Genomic DNA, 20813 nt, shown 5'->3' on the forward strand with positions numbered 1-20813 from the left:
ACAAGGATGCACACTATTGTCTAGAGATGACAGAAAATGGTGGCAAGAGGGACAATAAAGAGGTACAAACTGGTTTTCATTGTTCACAGGTTCATTCCTCTTTGATGTACAGAGAACTTAAGTGGCAGAAGCAAAGATGGGCTCCTTCCCTGAGGAATAGGAGTCTCTTTCTATAGTCTTTCTAACACACACACGCGGGCGCGCAGAGAAAGAGATAAATGGCCATTTTGGAATTTCCCAGAAGAACCAATGGTGTGGTAAAAGACTAGACTGTCAAACTGATTAACAGTTGAGTGGACAGGTCAGTCTCAGAGAGGACTTTTATTTTTCCACAGACAAATGTGCACATACTGTACAGCATGTCAGGAAAAAAAAAAGTGTCTGTCTGTTATTATTACAACCATAAATCTCAGAAGATACTTTGCATTGCAGGAAAAATCAGTTTTTATAAACCGTTTTGGCTAAAAATAATATTCAAATATTCAAAACCGTTTTGGCAAAAAATAATATTCAAATTATCCAAGACTTTCTCAAAATAATAAAATATTATAACATAACTTAAACTTAAATAAACAGTGTAACAAATTAGAACACGTGTGAACTTTTGATACCACAGTGTTTTAACACGTACGCACACACACATTACTTGGGGTCACTGTAGTGGACAGTAGGGAAACGCACTACACAATACACACATTCACCTGCTGTCTCTCAGGCTGTGGCACATCCACATTTTCCATATAGCATGTTTAGTTAATTCATAAAAAAATCTAATTTTTTTTTTTTTTGATAAATCTCAATAATTGTGATACATTGCCATGATATTGAATATGGGCATATGGAATAATTAGCAATACTAAATGAATAGCCTAATTGTTTCATACGGTATGTTTTTATAACTACAGGATAAAGTATCATGGAACTCATTGAGATTGGTAAGGTACTCTTCTGAAGAGATGGTGTCGAAACAAACTGACCTCTTTTGCTTGATAGTAGATATGTCAGAAAAAAAAAAGATGGGGAGATGTGTGTGTGGCCTGCTGGCAGTCGCTGATTGCTTCGTACAAGTCTTTGATTTTCTGTCCCTCGCTCAGGCACTAAGTGTAGGACTTGCTTCTAATTAAAATACAACCATCAGAGGGAAGCTGGTACTTGTTGAGCCTTATTGAAATTAACAGCCCAGCCTCCCAGGAGACCTCGCGTCAGAGGTATAATTAGCTGACACACGTCCAATTAGGAGCAAAAGCTAATGCTAATTGCTTGGAGCTCACTGCAATGTTAGATACACCCCTCCCACGAAAATTAGAAATTAGAAAATCCCACACAACTAGAGAACAGGTTCATGTGAATTACATTCAAAAAGACATGCTAACGTCTCTGAATTATGTTTGAGAAGTAAACATGCTAACACGTAGCTACTTCTATGATTGTTTTTCATCCAGGCTCATTAGAAAAACATGCAATAAAAGGAATAAAAGTTGGTATTTTACTGACCGGTTCATTTCACCTGGAAACTTCAGGGAATTGTTCTGTATGTGGGTACGTTTTTGGATTTCTGCACAAATATATGGATTTTTTTCTGCATAATTATTTACCAACAGAAGTCAAATTGAGTCTAACCAGCTAAACATTGACCTCTGTTTGTCCTGTCTTCATTGTTAAAGTTGTTTAAATGTGCAGTACCATTATGGATCAAAATATCAAGCATTTTAGATAGTATACTTCATGTCTTTACACATATTCAGAGGATACCAAAGACCTTGGTAAAGGAAACAATAGTGACAGCTCATGGATCATCTCAGATGTACTGGTATTTGCAGTAGAAAATATTTGCAAAGTTTGCTGGCACGCAATCTTATCTTACCCTTTACTCTATCAGCCTTCCAGTTTGTAAGTTCAAATACCACACAAACCAAGGTCAGTTTCACTGTACGATGATGGCATTTAAGGCAAAGTTCAAATGTGTCAAGTCAAGCACCGCATACTGGCAAAAAAAACATATATAGGCCCGGTTTCACAGACATACTTGGATTAAGATGGACGTGGACGTCTTACATTCTTCAGTTGAAAAGAAATTAAGGTTTTTGATGAAAACATTCCAGGATTTTCTCCATATAATGGACTTCATTGGGAACCAAACGGTTCAAGGTCCAAATGAGAGTTTCAGTGCAGCTTCAAAGGGCTTTAAACGACACCAGATGACGAATAAGGACCTTTCGTGTCATGACTCGAAAAAAGATTTGTTCATTTTGATGAACGAGTTTGAACAGGAGAGTCACGAACGCTCACAGAACAGAGCAAGGCGACCATTTGTGCTTATAAAACTTAAACTTTTTTTTAAAATTTTTTAAATGACCGACCGTTTCGCTAGATAAGACCCTTATTCATCATCTGGTGTCGTTTAAAGCTCTTTGAAGCTGCACTGAAACTCTCATTTGGACCTTGAACCGTTTGGTTCCCATTGAAGTCCATTATATATAAAATGCTGGAATGCATCAAAAACCTTAATTTCTTTTCGACTGAAGAAAGAAAGACATGGACATTTTGGATGACATGGGGGTGAGTAAATTATCAGCAAAAGTTTTTTTTTTAAAAAGTGAACTACTCCTTTAAGCCTTGTCTGTGAAACCGGTGGCTAGGATTATGTATTAAATCTTGATTCCCGCGCATGACTAGTATCTGGGCTGCGTTTTTCACAACCACCAACTAAATTGACCGTAGAGACCATTGGTGCCAGTTGGTTCAATGCTCAAGGCTGAGAAAAGCAGCCCTAGGTGTTATTATTAAAATATTTCTACAAAAACATAAGTATTTTATTGTGAATTAAAGTATGGAATTGTACAGCTTTAGAAGCAATCCATTCACTTCCCCATAATCCTCATATTTGTTCTGAATTACCTGTAGTCTATTTTGGGATGTCTGAAACGAGCATAACAGGACTCTTACTATGGGCTGCCAAAATGGCTGTACACATGTGTGTGAGTCAGAAAGCCTCCAGGTCATTTATCAAACCTGGCTGTGCTGGGGCTGATGAATGGGACATCACATCTAGCTGGACACCTCCATTTAACAAAGAGGGAGGTCTACTGCCAGCCACTGTAAAGGACAGCACAGCGAGCACCAGCCGTCACTGGGCAGGACATTTAAGATTCAGAGATGATACCCTTAAAGGTCCTTGTGAGCAAGGTTCTACTGAATAGCTGTTACTTTTATTTTGGTTGTGTCTAAAGACAATCACATGAGTCAATGAAAACCGGACGATTCAGCCGGAAGAACTTAATTGTGGACATGTGTTCACAGGGGACGACAATATGGTGTGAATTTGCTGCTGGGTCAGCCTGCCATTGTGTGGATTGGCTGATATGGGTCAGTCGGGCAGGACACTGTCACAACACATTGTAATGAGCTGCCAACATGTGCTGTAATGCAAATGAGCGGAGGCCACCACAGTTCACAGCACAACAATCCATTCATTTTGCCTTGAGATTGTGGACTAATTCATCTGTTTAAGATGCTTTAAGTAATACTTTGTATTAGCTCCTTCTACACTCCATTATTAACACACACACACAATAAAATCATGTTATTAGTCACATATGGGGGAGCATGTTGAAAAAAAAAATCAATTAAGACAATTTTACCACTTGCTGTTCTTGTCGGTAACCACACAGTTGATGTACCCCATTGACTTCCGTAGTAGGAAAAAAAAAAATACAATGGAAGTCAATGAGGCCCCTCAACTGTCTGGTTCCCGACATTCTTCAAAATATCTTCTTTTGGATGGGACCCTTCGTGTCAAGACTCGAAAAAAGATTTGTTCATTTTGATGAACGAGTTCGAACAGGAGAGTCATGAACGCTCATCACAGAACAGAGCAAGGCGATCTTCTTTTGTGTTCAGCAAAATATAGAAATTCATACAGGTTTGAAACAACTCGAGGGAATTTTAATTTTAATATTTAAATGAACTATTATTTAAGTAAACCACCCAACGATTCTATCTTGTCTACAAACCACGTTTTGTTACGAAAAATCACATGATAAAACGAACCGGAAATGACGCGAAACAGCACACGCGCCAATACCCAGCGAAGAAGACCGAGAACACAACATGTGAATATGGACGTCAGACAGAAACTAGTGCTGCAAACTGTTTGCGCGATGATTTGCTCTGAGAAAAAAATGCAAAAAATTAAAAAATAAGATTTACCCCGTTACATCATTCCATGCCTTACTCTGATTGCCTTTACTCTTTCGAGTCAAGTGGCGTGTTCTCTACGCATTTTGAGCTATCCGCGTGTATCCACGTGTATGCGTGTATGTCTACGCCATTAACGTCCGAGTGATTCCGCGTGTCTGTACACGCCGTCAAATGTCCGCGCGAAACGAAGCAGAATGTACATCTACATCTGGGGAGCGATATTTCTTTTTCCTAGGATGGTAAGGGAACAGTCATAAATGCCATTAACCCCAGTGACAGGGATGGGTTTGAGGTAAGTCATATATTTATATATACAGTAATAACGTTAAGTCAACCGCGTTCACAAACACGCTGAAAAGCGATTATGCGTCTTGATAGCACGCCAAAAGTGGAAATACGAATTGGCGTGTCATACACACGCTGCTTCATGAGATCAGTCTGGCTCGCTAATCCTCTGCGTTTTGCACATCCTGACCTGTCGGCGAGCTCAACGATTTGCAAATCGGGCTTAAATCGGCCTTAAAATCATATAGTGTGAACTAGGCTTTAGACAACCTTGAAATTAATCCATATTCCCAAAAAAATAAAAAATACCAGCTTAAACTGTATTTTCCGGCAGTGGTTCTACGGGAGGTTCTGTCCTCCTCGGTTTACTGAGCTTTAAACTGCTTTAAAACACTTTTCAGAAACTAACAAACCCATATTAGTCAAACAAATAGGAATGCATCAGATATGAAAGGTGAAAGGAACATCAGCAAAGACCACAAAACCTGACTAGTCCTATGCACAGACCCCTATGGCCTGTTTCGACTCTTACCTTTCATATGCCGTATGCATGATGTATTCCAATCTTCAAGCAGAAGGATCTGGATGAATTATTCTGAATGATACCAATCCACAACACGAATGGTGATGCAGCCGGGAATCATAACAACACCGTGGCCAGAGTAGGACTAGTCCCCCGACTGAGCCTGCTTTCTCCCAAGGTTTTTTTTTTCTCCATTTCTGCCACCAATGGAATTTTGGTTCCTTGCCACTCTGGCAAGCTGAGTTGAGGACACATAATATTCAGCAATATTATTGATTTGACTGTTATTGACATTATCGAAATGAGCTGGATGTTGAAATCACTTCTATCGACAAAGCCGAGTTGAACTAATTTCATACTTGATTAGTTATTTAATGGAAATTAATCAACACTGAACTCAGCTTTACAATGACATTCTTTTCTTTTTAGACTCTCTGTTTGCATCATTAACTAATTATTTTCCCTGTTCATCCCTAAAGCTGCTTCGAAACAATATTGTATAAAGCAGTACATAAATAAAGGTGACTTGACTTTTAGTAGGAGTGACAAGAATCTGTACATGGGGAAAGGATGATATAGTGCATGGACATGTCTAAGGCTCTAAAGTCTCCCAGAGACATGAGCTGCCGTCACAGCTACACCTTCACACAATACGCTGTCACTAGACACACTGACAAGTGAAACCAACCGTTCATGTACCTGAGCTGCTTCCTTGTCACCAGAGCTGCTGTGATAAATCAGTATGCTGCAAATGTCATGATCAGCACTACATAGTCAAGAAGGTAAATCAAGAAAAGTGAAAACGAAATGCTTTATTGAAAATGGAGGATATTTTCTTTAAAGGAGAGGGATGAGATTGGAAAGCAGGATATCAATACAATGATGTATGAATTCCACAATGACTCTGTCCCAAAACATAGTGAGCTGCCTTGCGGTCTAAATAAGACTGATTTTCAGTGTTCTACAAATTTATTTAACCCTTGTGCTGCATTAGATTTTTAACACCGTTGAGTGCATTAAGGACCAAAAATGGCCACATATTAAACATTGCCTAAAATATTTTCCACTTTTACCAAGTTAAATCTTTTAACCAGCATCAGTCCTCATCATAACTACCAAAAATGTATTCAAATTCAGGATTTTAACCCTTTAATTACCAGTTTTGTTTGCGAAACAATCGATTTGTATAAGAGGAAAAAACACAAAAATTCAATTATTTTCAATAAACTAAATGCAAAGAGAAAACTTTAGATTTGGATTATCACAGTCCCACTTTGCAAAAAATCCCACTTAGCGCGTTAGAGACCAAAAATGGCCACCTATTAAACATTGCCTATTGCCTAAAATAAGGTGCATTTCCACCCATAGGGAATAAATATGTAGTGACGTCATCTGGTGGAATACACTATATAATGCAAATATAATGCTTTTGCTTCAAAATGAAAGGATGTTTGTGCAAAAATCATGTTTCATGTATTACTGACAGCCTCAGATTTAAACAACGTTTTAATGGGTTTCAATGGGCCATTTTTGGTCTTTATGGTGCTGAGTGTTACTATTTGATCTACACAGTGTGTGTTATACATATTTTGCAAAATGGGATCACATTTTTTACATGTATCCAAAAAGTCACAATTTTGCCAAATTTCATACCATTTGCATTAAAACAGCCAAAATGGTCAAAGAAATTAAACTGCAAAAGACCAAAAATGTCCCTAATGCAGCATAAGGGTTAAATAAACTTTGGCACATGTTTTAGCATAGCACCCACAAATATTAGGTCAAATTTTCCACTTTTAACAGCCCGTTCTCTAACTGACGCTTTTGACCATGTATGCGTCACCATCCGACACACATATAAGATGCCTCCTAGTGGTCTAACCCTAACCCTACCCCAGACCTAAACCTACCCGCGTTATCTAACTGACGCTAAATGTTGCCATGTGCGTCGGATTTAGATGCGTTATCAAAAGCGTCAGTTAGATGACGCCTTACTGTGCGTTCACACCGGACGCGAATAGCGCGTCAAATTCGCGTCTACCACGTGTAGTTTGACGCTTGACCACTTTGTGTTAATTCACTCTTGACGCGCGTAAATTTGCGCTTCAAAATTTTTGTTGACTCTTGATGAATGCTCAATCAACATAAAAAAAGATGACGCTAAAGGGTTTCGATTCTGACGCGCGTAAAACAAAAATTTTAAAGCGCAAATTTACGCGCGTCAGAATCGAAACCCTTTAGCGGGCATCTTTTTTATGTTGATTGCGCATTCATCAAGAGTTAACGCTCTGTATTTGCTCTGGAGAGCAGAACAGTGGTGTGGGGATCATCGTCGCCGTATTTGTGTCCACCAGACCCTTCAGAGGCGAACTGTTTGGCGAGTTTCACCTTTTGCTATTGCTAGTTTCACCTTTTTGATAATTTCACCTATCACCCTTGCCCTCATTCATCTAATCTATCATTTGTTTTGATGATAAATAGAGCCAGCCTCCCAAAGTTATTAACATGCCCTGTGATTTATTTCTCTCTCACGTCCAAACACGAACTTATGCACATGTATGTTGGTTGTCTGTACATCATAATAATATTTTATATAATCTAGATATGGAATGAATAACATTCAATAAGTATCAAGTTTTAAGTGATAAAATATTTGCTTTGTTGTGCATTAGAACCACACCAGGAAATTAGTCATATTACTAAATAATTTATTGAAGCGTCCAGATCCTTCACCATATGAGCAAGCAGCTAAGCTCCTGATTGGTTAACGCGGCGCAAATTGATGCCAAAGTTCAGATTTTTCAACTCGGGCGGCAGACGTGAATTCGTGTCAAACGCGTGAATGCAAAAACAGCACTAACTAAATCATTCACGCTTAACGCGGCAGGCGCTAAATTCGCGCGTATTCACATCTGGCGCTTTCTACGCCTCATTTGTGCCGCATGAATTTTTTATTGACTTAACATTGAAATCATTCACGCCTGACGCGCTATTCGTGTCCGGTGTGAACGCACCATTAGGATGAGCGTCATCTAACTGACGCTAAAGGTTGCCATGTGCGTCGGATTTAGACGCATGGTCAAAAGTGTCAGTTAGATGACGTCATAGGATGAGAATGCATTGCTTTTAATTATTTAATTAGTTTTATGTATAATGAATGGGTGAATAACACAGAACCCACTCTTCCAGGGTTCCAGGGGCATGTTGTACTGAAGAAATGACGCTCACCTATCATTTTTCTGTTGCAGCTGCGGTATTTTATAACAACATTAAGCCACAAGAGGCACGCACATTGACATTGGGTTACCATATCATCTAATGCATATTGCAAAACTTCCAAGAGCTGGCAGAAAATGACTTCTCCAAACTTTTTGGCTGGCTTTAATATGGAAGTTTAGAAAAAGAAATCGTCACATTTAGAAATATAAAGTTCCACTGTGAGATCCAGTCTACAGAAAGTGGGCAGTTATTGGCAGGAATAAGTTGTAAACTGGATAAAGACATTTTATACTTGAATTTTAGTAAAAGGATTGAGTTATGTTTAACTAAAGACTGTGGAAGTAACCATTTGACAATGACATACTGTCTTGACTGGTTAGCAAAACCATAAAGGTGCAGACATGTTCGAGTCCACACACGCACAAGCTTAAAGATTCATCCGTGTATTACTTTAGTCTTGAATGATGAAACTCTTTTCCTCCTGGCAAGGTGAAGGTATGCTGATAGTGCTGCTGGATCATTTACCAAAGGAGAGAGAGAGGCTATTAGGCTGTCGTGATAGAGCTACTCTCGGTGCATGCTGAAGTCTAGTGTTCAGCTACACCTGTCTCTAAGTGTGATGTGTGTGACTAATTTGACAGGACACTTCCTGAGCACCCCAGGATACTGTGGTTTCCATCACAACATTCAGGAGTTGGAGATCACACACACAGACACACACACACACAAGAAATGTGTTTCTGAAAACCACAAATCAAGCTCTCAATCATGCACTGATATTCTCTGAAAAATCACTTGTATTACAGTATGTCATGTTCTCCATCTTTTTGACCAACAGCTCTTTCACCCATTTTTAATGTTATCTTCAGATGAATGAGCTGCCGTACTGTTGAATGAACTTTCTTTTTTCTTTTTTCTTTTTTTTTACACCAGCATTTGCATGGAGTTTCATCATTCTGTCACAAAAAAAAGTTATATTTTAGTTTGGAAAAATAAAAAAGCAGCTTTTTAGGAAATTCTGTAGGTGCTTTCGTGGCGTGAAGGCTGTTTCAGTACATTTTCTTTTTTTCTGGGTATATTCAGACCATTTAAAAGTCATTGAAATTCACCTCACATCCCCTTCTGTGTGTAGCCGCCCAGCGTCCAGGAACTGAGCATGTTGTACGAGCAATAAATAAATAAAAGATGCACAGCCATGAGCCGACTCAGCGTCATTCAGGACAGAGTAAATAAACAGTCTGGCTTTTTTTGTCTTTAAACTAACGGCAAACTTTTCTTGCAGGAGAACCTGCTATTTGCGCTCTGAGCCGTCTGTAATGAAGCGCACTGTATACAGTGTTCATTCAGTTCTCTTTAAATAAGTTACTGAGGGGTCTTTTTTTGACATTGAAGTCGAAAAAAATTAAGTTTTTGATGAAAACATTCCAGGATTTTTCTCCATATAATGGACTTTAATGGGAACCAAATGGTTCAAGGTCCAAAAGACAGTTTCAGTGCAAACTGCAAACTGTTCAAAGGGCTTTAAACGATTCCAGACGATGAATAAGGGTCTTATCAAGCGAAATGATCGCTTGTTTAAAAAAAAAAAACAAAGTTTAAGTTTTATAAGCTCATGCTTGCCTTGCTCTGTTCTGTGATGTGCGTTCGTGACTCTCCTGTTCGAACTCGTTCATCAAAATTATCAAATCTTTTTTCGTGTCATTTGGTTAATTCAAAGAACGAAATTCTTTTTCATTTTGATGAACGAGTTCGATCATAAATTATCAGCATTTTTTTTTTTAAAGTGAACTACTCCTTTAATATATGGTGGAAACCTTTAATTTTATGAATAGAAATAATCTTAAGAATTCTAAAGAACAGCATTTATTGTAAACCGATTTTGCTTCTCCTTTATTTTAAGGTGGACATATTATAGTGTAATTATACATTTAAGTACTAAGTCTAATTAACTTCATTTACATACTATATGGTTAGGTTTAGGATCCAGGTTGGGTTTAGGGTTAATTACATGTAGTTATGCATAGCAGTTATTTAAAATGCATAAAAGGACACTGTAAAACAGTGCAACTATGTAAATATCTTTACTGTCAATTTTGATTCATCATCCTAGCTAAATCAAAGTATCAATTTACTTTGAATTTGGTATCAATTTCATTTTAATTAATAACTAACTAGCTAAGTGAATAAAACCTAAAATCTTAGTACAGAACTGTACAGCCTTAAATAATTTTGCTTTTTAACTTTTTGGAACAGAAAACCCTTCACGCCTTAAAATGCTTTCTTGAGCTACAGTAACGTGACAATGCCATTATCAAAAATGGTCACAGGAGTCAATAAAGTACGATCAATGTACGATATTATTCATTTTATGATCTTGAAAGTACTTTTCGGGAGCAATATTTGAATCTGAATGTGACACTGAGGCACACTTAACACAATTGCTCCCTCGTAAGACGTGAACGGATGAGCCCACGTGTCAATCTCAGGCACAATTCCTTCAACACCATTCTCCATTTTACGTCTCCAGGAGTCATATTTGCATCTGGAGTAGTTCATAAGATATATCGTTGTCATGAAGCAGGATTACTGATGCGATAACCACTTGAAGATGTGATGAATGCAGGCGATACAATATGGATAATACCGGACACTTTTGGGAGAAGAAAGGACTATCGATGTCTTGTCGTGAAATTCTGAGGGATATCTGAGCCACTTCATAGATTATCTTCAGCCTATACAAATGAAAAGGCTTGATTGTGGTGGATCTCATTTTTATTTTAAACATTTCCCATGCATTTATGATAGATGGAAGAAATTCCATCCATTCTAGATAAGGCAGGATTTCCATGGGTCTCAGGCACTCTCTTGTCATTCATCAAATTCTGAAGCATGTTCTATAAATCTCATCTTACTGTCAGAATCATTCATTCAGCCTTAAGGGAAGAACACCATGTGAGAAAAGAGTAAAGGTAATAGGTGTAAAGAGTGATGTCCATTTGGTTTGAAAGCGTCAATCTGTGCAAGAAATTCTAGTCAATGCAAAAGAATCGTTCAAACCAGTCAGTTATTTTTCCCCCGTTTTTGTATAAAAGAGTACTTGCACAACACATGATCATAATTAAGCATATTTGGTAACGCTTCCTTTTACAGTACAGTACTTACAGTGTACTTACCTAGAAAGTACTGGCTAATATAAGGTAAGTACATGGAACAGGGGTAGGTTTAGGGGTCGGTTCAGGGTTAGTACTAGTTATTACCCAGTAATTGTAGTTACTAAAATAAGTACATAGTATTTACATGGGTAACTGGACTGTAAAAGGAAGCGTTACCGCATATTTTGTGGCATGTACCTCTAATTAGCTACTCTTTTGTAATTATTTCCAATTATGAATTATTAAATATTAGAGCCCGACCGATAAAGGATTTTGAAGGCCGATACTGATACAAATATTTGTTGGTTTTAAAATCCGATATTCCGATATATCGGCCGATAATTAAAAAAATAAATAAATCAGAAACGAGCTAAAAAACATTAACAGATTTCCCTCACATTAGTTAATGCATTTTAAAAATAAACTTGTCACAACAGAACAGACTGATGACAGTTGCATTAGTTAGCTTTGTGGTTAGCTTGTCTATGATGAGCCATAATTTAGCAATGGATAACATCATACTGCAAAGTGTAAAACATACATTTTCAATATAACAGGCCAAGGAGAGATTCGTCTCATTGCTATAACTGTCACACACTATTAAAGAAATACTTCAGTCACATTGTCAAAAGTTAAAAGGACAGTCAGTCAACTACACTGTAATAACGTAACGTAACTATTACTGGATAATTCAGCTTAAAAAAGCAGCAAAATTACAATAACAGAATACACAATTTGGTTTGCATTCTGTTAAGTGTTAAGTATTCTGAAAACTTGCAAGAGAGATTTTGAAGTTTAAAGAGTTTGTGTGTGCGTCCCGTGTTTGTTTCACCAACCCGGTCTCATCCCAAGACGTCATATAACTGACGTTTTGGGACGTCTTTTGACCATACGTCAATATTCGCCTTTTTAGGGCCCCCTTAAACGTCGGTAGATGAGGTTATGGGATCCTAACTCTACCCCATACCTAAACCTAACCCTAAACCTAACCCGTCACCTAACTGACGTTAAAGGTAAAGCGTCAGTTGTATGATGGCCCGGGATCGCCATCTACCGACGTTTAAGGGGACCCTAAAAAGGCGGATATTGACGTATGGTTATATGTTATATCAGTTATATGACTTCTTGGGATGAGACTGTGTTAGTTTCACAAGCGGATGTGAAGGAAAATAACGTTGTGAATTACTTTTGGGTTAACCCATATACAGTCACAGGGAACAGGATAATAAAATGAGTTGTGCCTCCAGCTATTGAGACAGTTTAACATGCATCACTGACCTTATGACAGCAGTTGTGGAAATATCCCGATGTCCCTGACAGCCATTTTGTTAGCTTGGCCTCCCTTTGCTTGGAGTCTCATTTCCACACAACTAATTTTCACCGTTTGTTCACACTACAATGCATCATCCTAACGAGTTATAATTACACAGGCAATCAAAGTGCATTTCATCTCGAATGATATTTCACTATTTAGAGGGTGTTAATATTTCAAAGACCTGAATCACAAACAGCTCACTGTCCACATGTAATTAGAATTAATGTGGCTCATCTATATCAGCTCTCATTTACTCTGACCGAGACACATTTTTCAACGATGCAACACGATTCTTGACCCATCTGTTCATTTGAAGAGCTCTAATGATGAGATTCACTACAGCTCAAGTTTGTTGTCATTGATGTCATATAGAGTAAGACTAAACGTTGGCATTGCAGACGCTTTGCACATTGTGTGTTCTCCTGGAATTTAACCCATGACCACCATGCCAATGGTGTTTCTTATTCTACTATTTGATCACAGAACAGAACAGTATAATCGACAAGATGGATAGTAACACACCTAAACTAGACTGAACATTTACCCAAAACAATTTGGAAGTGGATTGCATGTTTATTCTGAAAGTTTAGTTCCCTAAGACATGTTTCTACATTGTATTACTTAGATCTATTTAAGCACTTAGACTCATTGCACTTTGAAGACTTTTATAGAAACTTGGGTTACAAAATAATTGGACGTCTTGGGGTTCCAATCACCTGCTGTCATTGGCTGCGATTCAGTAGCTAGAGGAGCTATTAGAGAGAATTTAAGAGACAGACCACAAACTGATTTGTGCCACTTTATCTTTGAGTATTTCAAGTTAACCATGCTCCATGACCCAATCAAGTCTAATAGTTGGTATAGTCTCAAGCCAGTTAAAGAGATACTCCACTTTTTTTGGAAATAGGCTCATTTTACAACTCCCCCAGAGTTAAACAGTTGAGTTTTACCGTTTTCAAAGCCATTCAGCCAATTTTCTGATATTTAGAAGAATATCAGTAACCAGACAGTTTCTGGTCTCATTGACTTCCATAGTAGGAAAAAAATATACTATGGAAGTCAATGAGACCAGAAACTGTCTGGTTACTGATATTCTTCTAAATATCAAAAAAAATTGGCTGAATACATTTAAAAACGGTAAAACTCAACTGTTTAACTCTGGGGGAGTTGTAAAATGAGCCTATTTCCAAAAAAGTGGAGTATCCCTTTAAGGTTATAACACACACCTAAAGTAACCATGACATCAAATGTCAATTCCTGTGTCAATTTTTTAATGGAATATTGCAGTATGTATTATAAATCATTATGTTTTTTATTTGTGTGCTCTCAAAATCTTCTGTCAGTCACGTGAGATCACATGGTACTTCAAGACTGGAAGTACGTCTTTTAGTAGGAATACGGCTCTTCCGGTTAGCTTTTTACAATAGTAGAGTCTGATAGATACCGCTGGACCAAATCTCTCCACAACCTGCCTGAAGTCACATATGACGATGTGGTTCGGATGGTAAATGAAAACTCTCAAGAGGGAACGTGTGAAAGCTGAGTTATGGTTGTCTACGTCCTGATGCAGAGCAACCCGGTACACTAAAACAAAAGCCGCGGGTAGCTATAGCCGTTCGCCATAAATGTTATAGATAAATGTTTCTATGGTAATAGCGAGTTGGACCAATCAGCAGACGTTGCTACTACGCGTAGTGTAGCTTTTTTTTTCATAAGATCGCGGATAAAACATATTTTTCTTTAAACAAGGTTGATTTATAGCTTCAACAGGAGCAAAAAAAATTGTTTCACAAACTTCAACTTTATTCTCGAAATATTTCAACTTCATTCTCGAAATATTAGACTTGTTTTTACGTTTTTTTTTTTTTTGTTTGTTTGTTTGATTTTACGTGCGGCTGAGGGCTTCCGTACTTCTCTTTTTGCACTTGCTTTAATTCACAATTTCACATTTCTATTAAAGTCTGAAACTGGGCATTTCCCCACATGCTTTACATGGAACTTAATGAGGAGAATAAATGTCGCAATTGTGTTATTCTATGATTTGAATATTAAGGTTTCAAAGATATCACATAGGTAACATTTTAAATAAATACATTGATACCTCAGTACTCAATCAATTTATTCACTCTCGTTCTCCTATTTATTCACCCGTAAACCAGATCTAGAATTATTGATACTCATTTTATTGTTCTTGCAAAAGGAAATGTTTTGCTGCCAGAGTACTGACATTTAAGATGATGCGTAGGAAAGAGATTATAAGGAAACAGAAGAATAATGGGAAAGTCTATCTTATTCCCTAGGTCTAAGATATTTTTGACATTTAGGTCAAAAGTTGGTCAGCCTTAACTTTGAAAGCTTTAGATAAATGTCAGGTCATATAATAAAACGTGATATTAACTCTACTGCTCATTGAGTTTATACAGTCCTGCTTGACATTCTCTCACGATTGCTCACTCGGAAGAAAATTAATACTAGTAGCAGTTGATGAAAATACACTTCTTTTGGATTCCAAGCCACCTTGGTTTGAATTGGTGTCTGACCAGGTCCTCACCCGCTTAACAAAGGTTGTCCACCAGTTTTAACCAAAATGGTCTTATTAGCTGAACAACTAAACTAAATTAACTAAACAAAACCTCTTAAAGGGATACTCCACTTTTTTTTGGAAATAGGCTCATTTTACCACTCCCCCGGAGTTAAACAATTGGGTTTTACCGTTTTTGAATGTATTCAGACGATTTTTTGATATTTAGAAGAATATCAGTAACCAGACAGTTTCTGGTCTCATTGACTTCCATAGTATATATTTTTCCTACTATGGAAGTCAATGAGAAAATGTCTGGTTGCTGATATTCGGCTGAACGGATTTGAAAATGGTAAAACTCAACTGTTTAACTCTGGGGGAGTGGTAAAATGAGCCTATTTCCAAAAAAAAGTGGAGTATCCCTTTAACATAACATGTTGATAGGTTATACCTTTTCTCTCTCTCTCCAAATCTGATCTAAGTTAATTTTTCAGGTCAGCCGTGGGAACATTTTTTTTTTTATTTGAATGCACAGGGACTTGAAATGACATGAAAAAGGTTCATGTCAAGGTTCAAAAAGGTTTTCTTGGTTTCCACGTAGAATTAAGGCAGTTCTGGTGTTCCTTATAATCCTTTGGGTGAGTGTACATTGTAATTTACATTTACATGTATTAATTTAGCTGACGCTTTTATCCAAAGCGGCTTACAATTGTTATATATGTCAGAGGTCGCACGCCTTTGGAGCAACTAGAGGTCAAGTGTCTTGCTCAGGGACACATTGGTGTCTCACAGTGGATTCGAACCCGGGTCTCTCACAACAAAGGCATGTGTCTTATCCACTGCACCATCACCACCCCGTGTAATGCAGTGATATCTGGAGTCTGCCGTGACATTTTAAATTATTGATTTGAGTTTTTAGTATAGAATTTAAAAACTGACAATTTATTAGTCATCAGCCGTAAAATAAAATAATCATTGAGTATTAGGGTTAAACCCGAACCCATATCTTCCATAATTTTCATATCATGCATCCCTAATTTCATTTCATTTTGGTCCAAGCTTCTGTCCTTGGCCATAGTACTTTCTAATATTGATCTTATTACCAAGACATATTGACAATAGACTATTCCTGAATATGGTAAATCTCGTTGATGTTCTTAAATGAACTTGACAGGAGGCCATCGTTATTGCATTGCATGTAGTCTTTTAATACACATCAAAAGAAATTTAATTTGCTCAAAAGCTCAGGAAGAATTTCCCTTTTTATCCCCCTCGCTTTTTTCACAAAAGGATAAGATGCATTAATGGGCTGTATGCACCATAGATTTCTAATTCTTTTTAAGCAGACACAGAGGATAAATAATGTGTGGTCTGAGTGTCTGGGGGCTTATTGTAATCAACATCCCTATTGATCGGCTGCCCAGGCTCCCAAAGTAATCTATTTTAAGTACACTCTCAGTAGCGCCCACATCAGGTATGGCCTTATTCTATTGTAATTGTGTTGGCTGGACTCCATTCCAGGCTGGAGAAAAGATGGGGAAAAAGAGCAAATTTTGATTCTTACTCTATTTTTTTTTTTTTTAAATAATAAGTTCCCTATTTTTTTAATGCATTTTGCATTGGGGGCTGGATTGCATTGTGCACCAGCAGCTTTAAAAGCAGAGAAAAGAGAGATGACGGCAAACACATTTGTATGAAAAAAAGGCACATAATGGCCGCTTAGTTTTATCCGCCTTTGTTTTCATGGCTTATTAATCTCTGCATATTGTTCTACCTGCAGTGCAAAATAGCTTCAACAAAACAATGCCTAGTGAAAAGTGTATAAGTTCCATTAGCACATTTAGGCAATGCTTTTAAACAATATATATTATATTATACACACACACACACACACAGAAATATATATATATATATATATATATATATATATATATACATACATATAAACACAGACTTTTATTTTGGATGCAATTAATCGCAATTAATTTTTGCACAGCCCTAATATATATATATATATATATATATATATATATATATAGTATGTATGTATGCATGTATGTATGTATGTATGTGATATATATATATATATATATATATAAATACATATATATATATATATATATATATATATAAATATCAGGACTGTGCAAAAATTAATTGTGATTAATTGCATCCCAAATAAAAGTCTGTGTTTACATAATATATGTGTGTGTAGTGTATATAATTATTTTGTATATATAAATACACACACATGCAAATAATTCATAAATATATACATACATGCATAGGTATTTATATATACAAAATAATTATATACAGCACACACAAATATATTATGTAAACACAGACTTTTATTTTGGTTGCAATTAATCACAAATAATTTTTGCACAGCCCTAATATATATATATATATATATATAAGCCTTATTGTTTATATTTACATGTGGATGGTTTAGGATAAAAGAAAGTAATCAAATTATTTATATATATATATATATATATATATATATATATATATATATATATATATATATATATATTTTTTTTTTTTTTTTTTGGCTTGTAACTTGAGCTAGTTGTTAATAGTACTTTTCATTCTGAAGTGACTGTGTGAGATGGGTCAAGATGGTGATCCAATCTAGTGATCCAATACCATAACAGGCATTTGATTGGTTTGGACAATTCAACTCTTTTTTTTTTTTTTTTTTTACTTTAATTTACTTTCTATTGTCTGTTAAGTGCTGAATATAAATCCATGAGCACCAAATGAAAGATTACTCTCTTTTTATTCTCTGTGGGTTTTCATTTTTGTCTTTGCTCACCAATGTATATAATTAACATTAACATGCTGGCTGGACATCAATTTTCTCACTGCCTAATTATCTTGAGAATAGACAAAATTACACACTAGAACTCAAATAATTTTGTAACTACCTTTGGAACAATGCACTATCACAAGCATCCTGTGAAATTATGCTAAAAATCATAATACTCTAAATATAATAGCGCTGAACTGGGAAAAAAAAAGTTTTGCACATTAGAATTTGTTGCTAATTTGAAAAGAGTCAGTCATAACAGAATTTCAGAAACTAACTTATGGCAGAGAGATTTTGATGTTTGACTGAAAAAATATTTTTTTTTTAAAACAGTCCAATAAACTTTATTGAAAAAAAAAAACTTTATTATTTTGACAATGTGTATTATTTTCTCAACCAAAGGCATTAATTTGGGGCGGGACTATCTGGGAGCTTTTTCAGAGATACACGAATGGTAATGTTTTTCTCAGAATCTCTGCATGTACAGTACAAAAAACAAGGAACTCTGCATTAAAGGGATAGTACACTTTGAAATAATTTTTTGATGGTTTAGCTTGGAGGTCTATGGTCACCACCTCAAAGAGCATGCACAGAGAAGTCCAAATTAAACATGATTTAATGACTCGTAAATGCAAGTACACATTGATGGCCTAAGACACAAAACGAGTGTGAGAAAACGAACAGTATTTATATCGTTTTTACCACTTGTAATCACAGCCACGTCCAAGTGATCTGAAGGCACAGACGCTTCGGTCTGCGAATCACATACAAAATGTATTTTGTCATACTTTTATACAAAGTGGCATAGACACCGTTTCATCTGAAAACTGAAAACTTGTTATGCGTTTTGGCTGTTCATTTACACAACTGGTGTCTTGGGGGCCTGAAAACGCAAACTTTGGAAAACAGGTTCAAAGTTTTTGAAAACAGCCTTATCGTCTCTTATACCCTTATAACCTTACCCCAAAAATGCAAATGAAAACGGTGGCGTTTTCACCACCGTTTTTGTATTTCTTTACAAAGTGATATCGCCAACTACTGGCCTGGCATGCTAGTGCAAGGTTACAGTGTTTTTTTGTTGCTTTTCGCGGATCCGTGTGATCGGGGACAATTTTGACAACGCTGTTGTCCGTACATGAAAAATGCATAAAAAAAAAGGATAAAACTTTTTTTTTTCTTCAGTTTTTGTACATCATTGTTGTATAAACTTACTCTTACAATGCTTCACTCTTTGAGATACAGGAACTATTTCACCCACAGCTAACAATAAAAATCGTTTTTTAAAGAGACTTTTTGAAATTGAAATGTGGAATCTAAATCTCATTTGGGCTGTCATTTACTGATACAAGACGCATTTAAATATAAAATGCTAAGAAAGAGAAAAAAAGAAAAAAAACCACTTCTGCCTTTTCAAAACTCTTACATGCTAATAGTGTGTCTCAGTAAGACAAGGCCTATCTCATAAAATAGGTTGTTATCATTAAAATCTCTTATTAATTTCTGGACATACTAACAAACACTAACTCAATTACTGCATTGGCAGCACATTACAGAACAAATTAAACCTTTCCATTCATTATACAACAAATCAAAGGTTAAGGTGACCCTTCCCATGGAGAAGATTAATTTGAAATGCTCAAATGAGGATTTTGCTACCATGTTTAATTTAAATGAAATTACTTCTTTTAGCTGAATAATAAATGCATCAATTTTGGATAAATGTGAGTTAAGAGAGATGAAGATTGAAGCTAGAGCCCCAGAGAGATCACTCCTTCTTTAAAATACACATTTGTTTTATTGGGTCAGCAGAGATTCAAACAGAAGGCATTAATCTAGGGTGAATATATTTTGATTACCAAAAACCAGGACACTCGGCCCGGTAAACAGATGGGCCTACTCAAATGATACTCGAATTTACTCAAAGATACCTTATTAATTTCAATACATTTAAAGTAGGTTATGCCTCCTCTGTATGGATAGAAAATGGTTATATTGTTATATGAAAACAGGACAGTTGGTCACCCTAATTAATCTCTCACTTCATGGTTGTTGTTGTTTTGTTAAGCTCTAAACAGCATGTTGCATATCACTATATATTACGCATTTCTACATGAGCAGGAGAGCCAAATTTTCACCAAATGCAAGATTGAGTTTGCATTGATTAACTTACATTTTAGACACAATATTGGCAGGTACTTTGTCTATCGTTTCCCCCCACCAATGGAAATAGTTGACAAAGCCAAAACAGATGGTAGTGCCTAATAAATAAGAGCTTGAATGACTTGGTTAAGAACATTAATCAGTGACTCACTCATAAAGACATTCACTTGTTTACTTCAATAATGAATCAGTGTTTAATTAATTGGTTGAGTAAATTAATCAATTACTCACTTATAAAGACATTCACAGGTTTATTCATGAATGAGCAGTGTGTTTTAATGTATCCTTTGAGTAAATGAATTTGGTTGTATTTGTCTTCAGGTTTTCCTTAGTTACACAGTGTTTGATTACTTTCAACTGTGTCTTGTGCCTTATCTCTGTCAATGTGTTTGAAATCGGAGACCAAAGCGCCCGCGACCTCAGATCACTTGGACGTGGCTGTGGTTACAAGAGGTAAAAACGCTTTTAGAGATAAATTCTGTTCGTTTTCTCACACAAACCGCTCGTTTCGTGTCTTAGGCCATCAGTGTGTACTTACATTTACGAGTCATTAAATCATGTTTCATTTGGACTTCTCTGTGAGGTGGTGACCATAGACCTGCATTACGTATATGACTGACAGA

At 36.4% G+C, this 20813-nt stretch overlaps 1 long non-coding RNA gene across 3 annotated transcripts in view; it reads right to left on the bottom strand.

The window, feature by feature from the left end:
• LOC120460554 (uncharacterized) overlaps nucleotides 1–20813 on the bottom strand; it is a 107159-nt gene that overhangs the window by 9575 nt on the left and 76771 nt on the right. The window contains exon 1 of one of the 3 annotated variants that reach the window (XR_016169040.1): nucleotides 978–1126. The exons of the other annotated variants lie outside the window; for them this stretch is intronic. This is a non-coding gene — a long non-coding RNA (uncharacterized LOC120460554). Of the gene's footprint in view, nucleotides 1–977; nucleotides 1127–20813 lie in introns of those variants that run through there. 3 annotated transcript variants of the gene reach the window in all.

This window comes from Pimephales promelas, chromosome 6, assembly GCF_988280905.1.
Source record: "Pimephales promelas chromosome 6, fPimPro1.hap1.1, whole genome shotgun sequence".
Taxonomy (NCBI): Eukaryota; Metazoa; Chordata; class Actinopteri; order Cypriniformes; family Leuciscidae; genus Pimephales; species Pimephales promelas.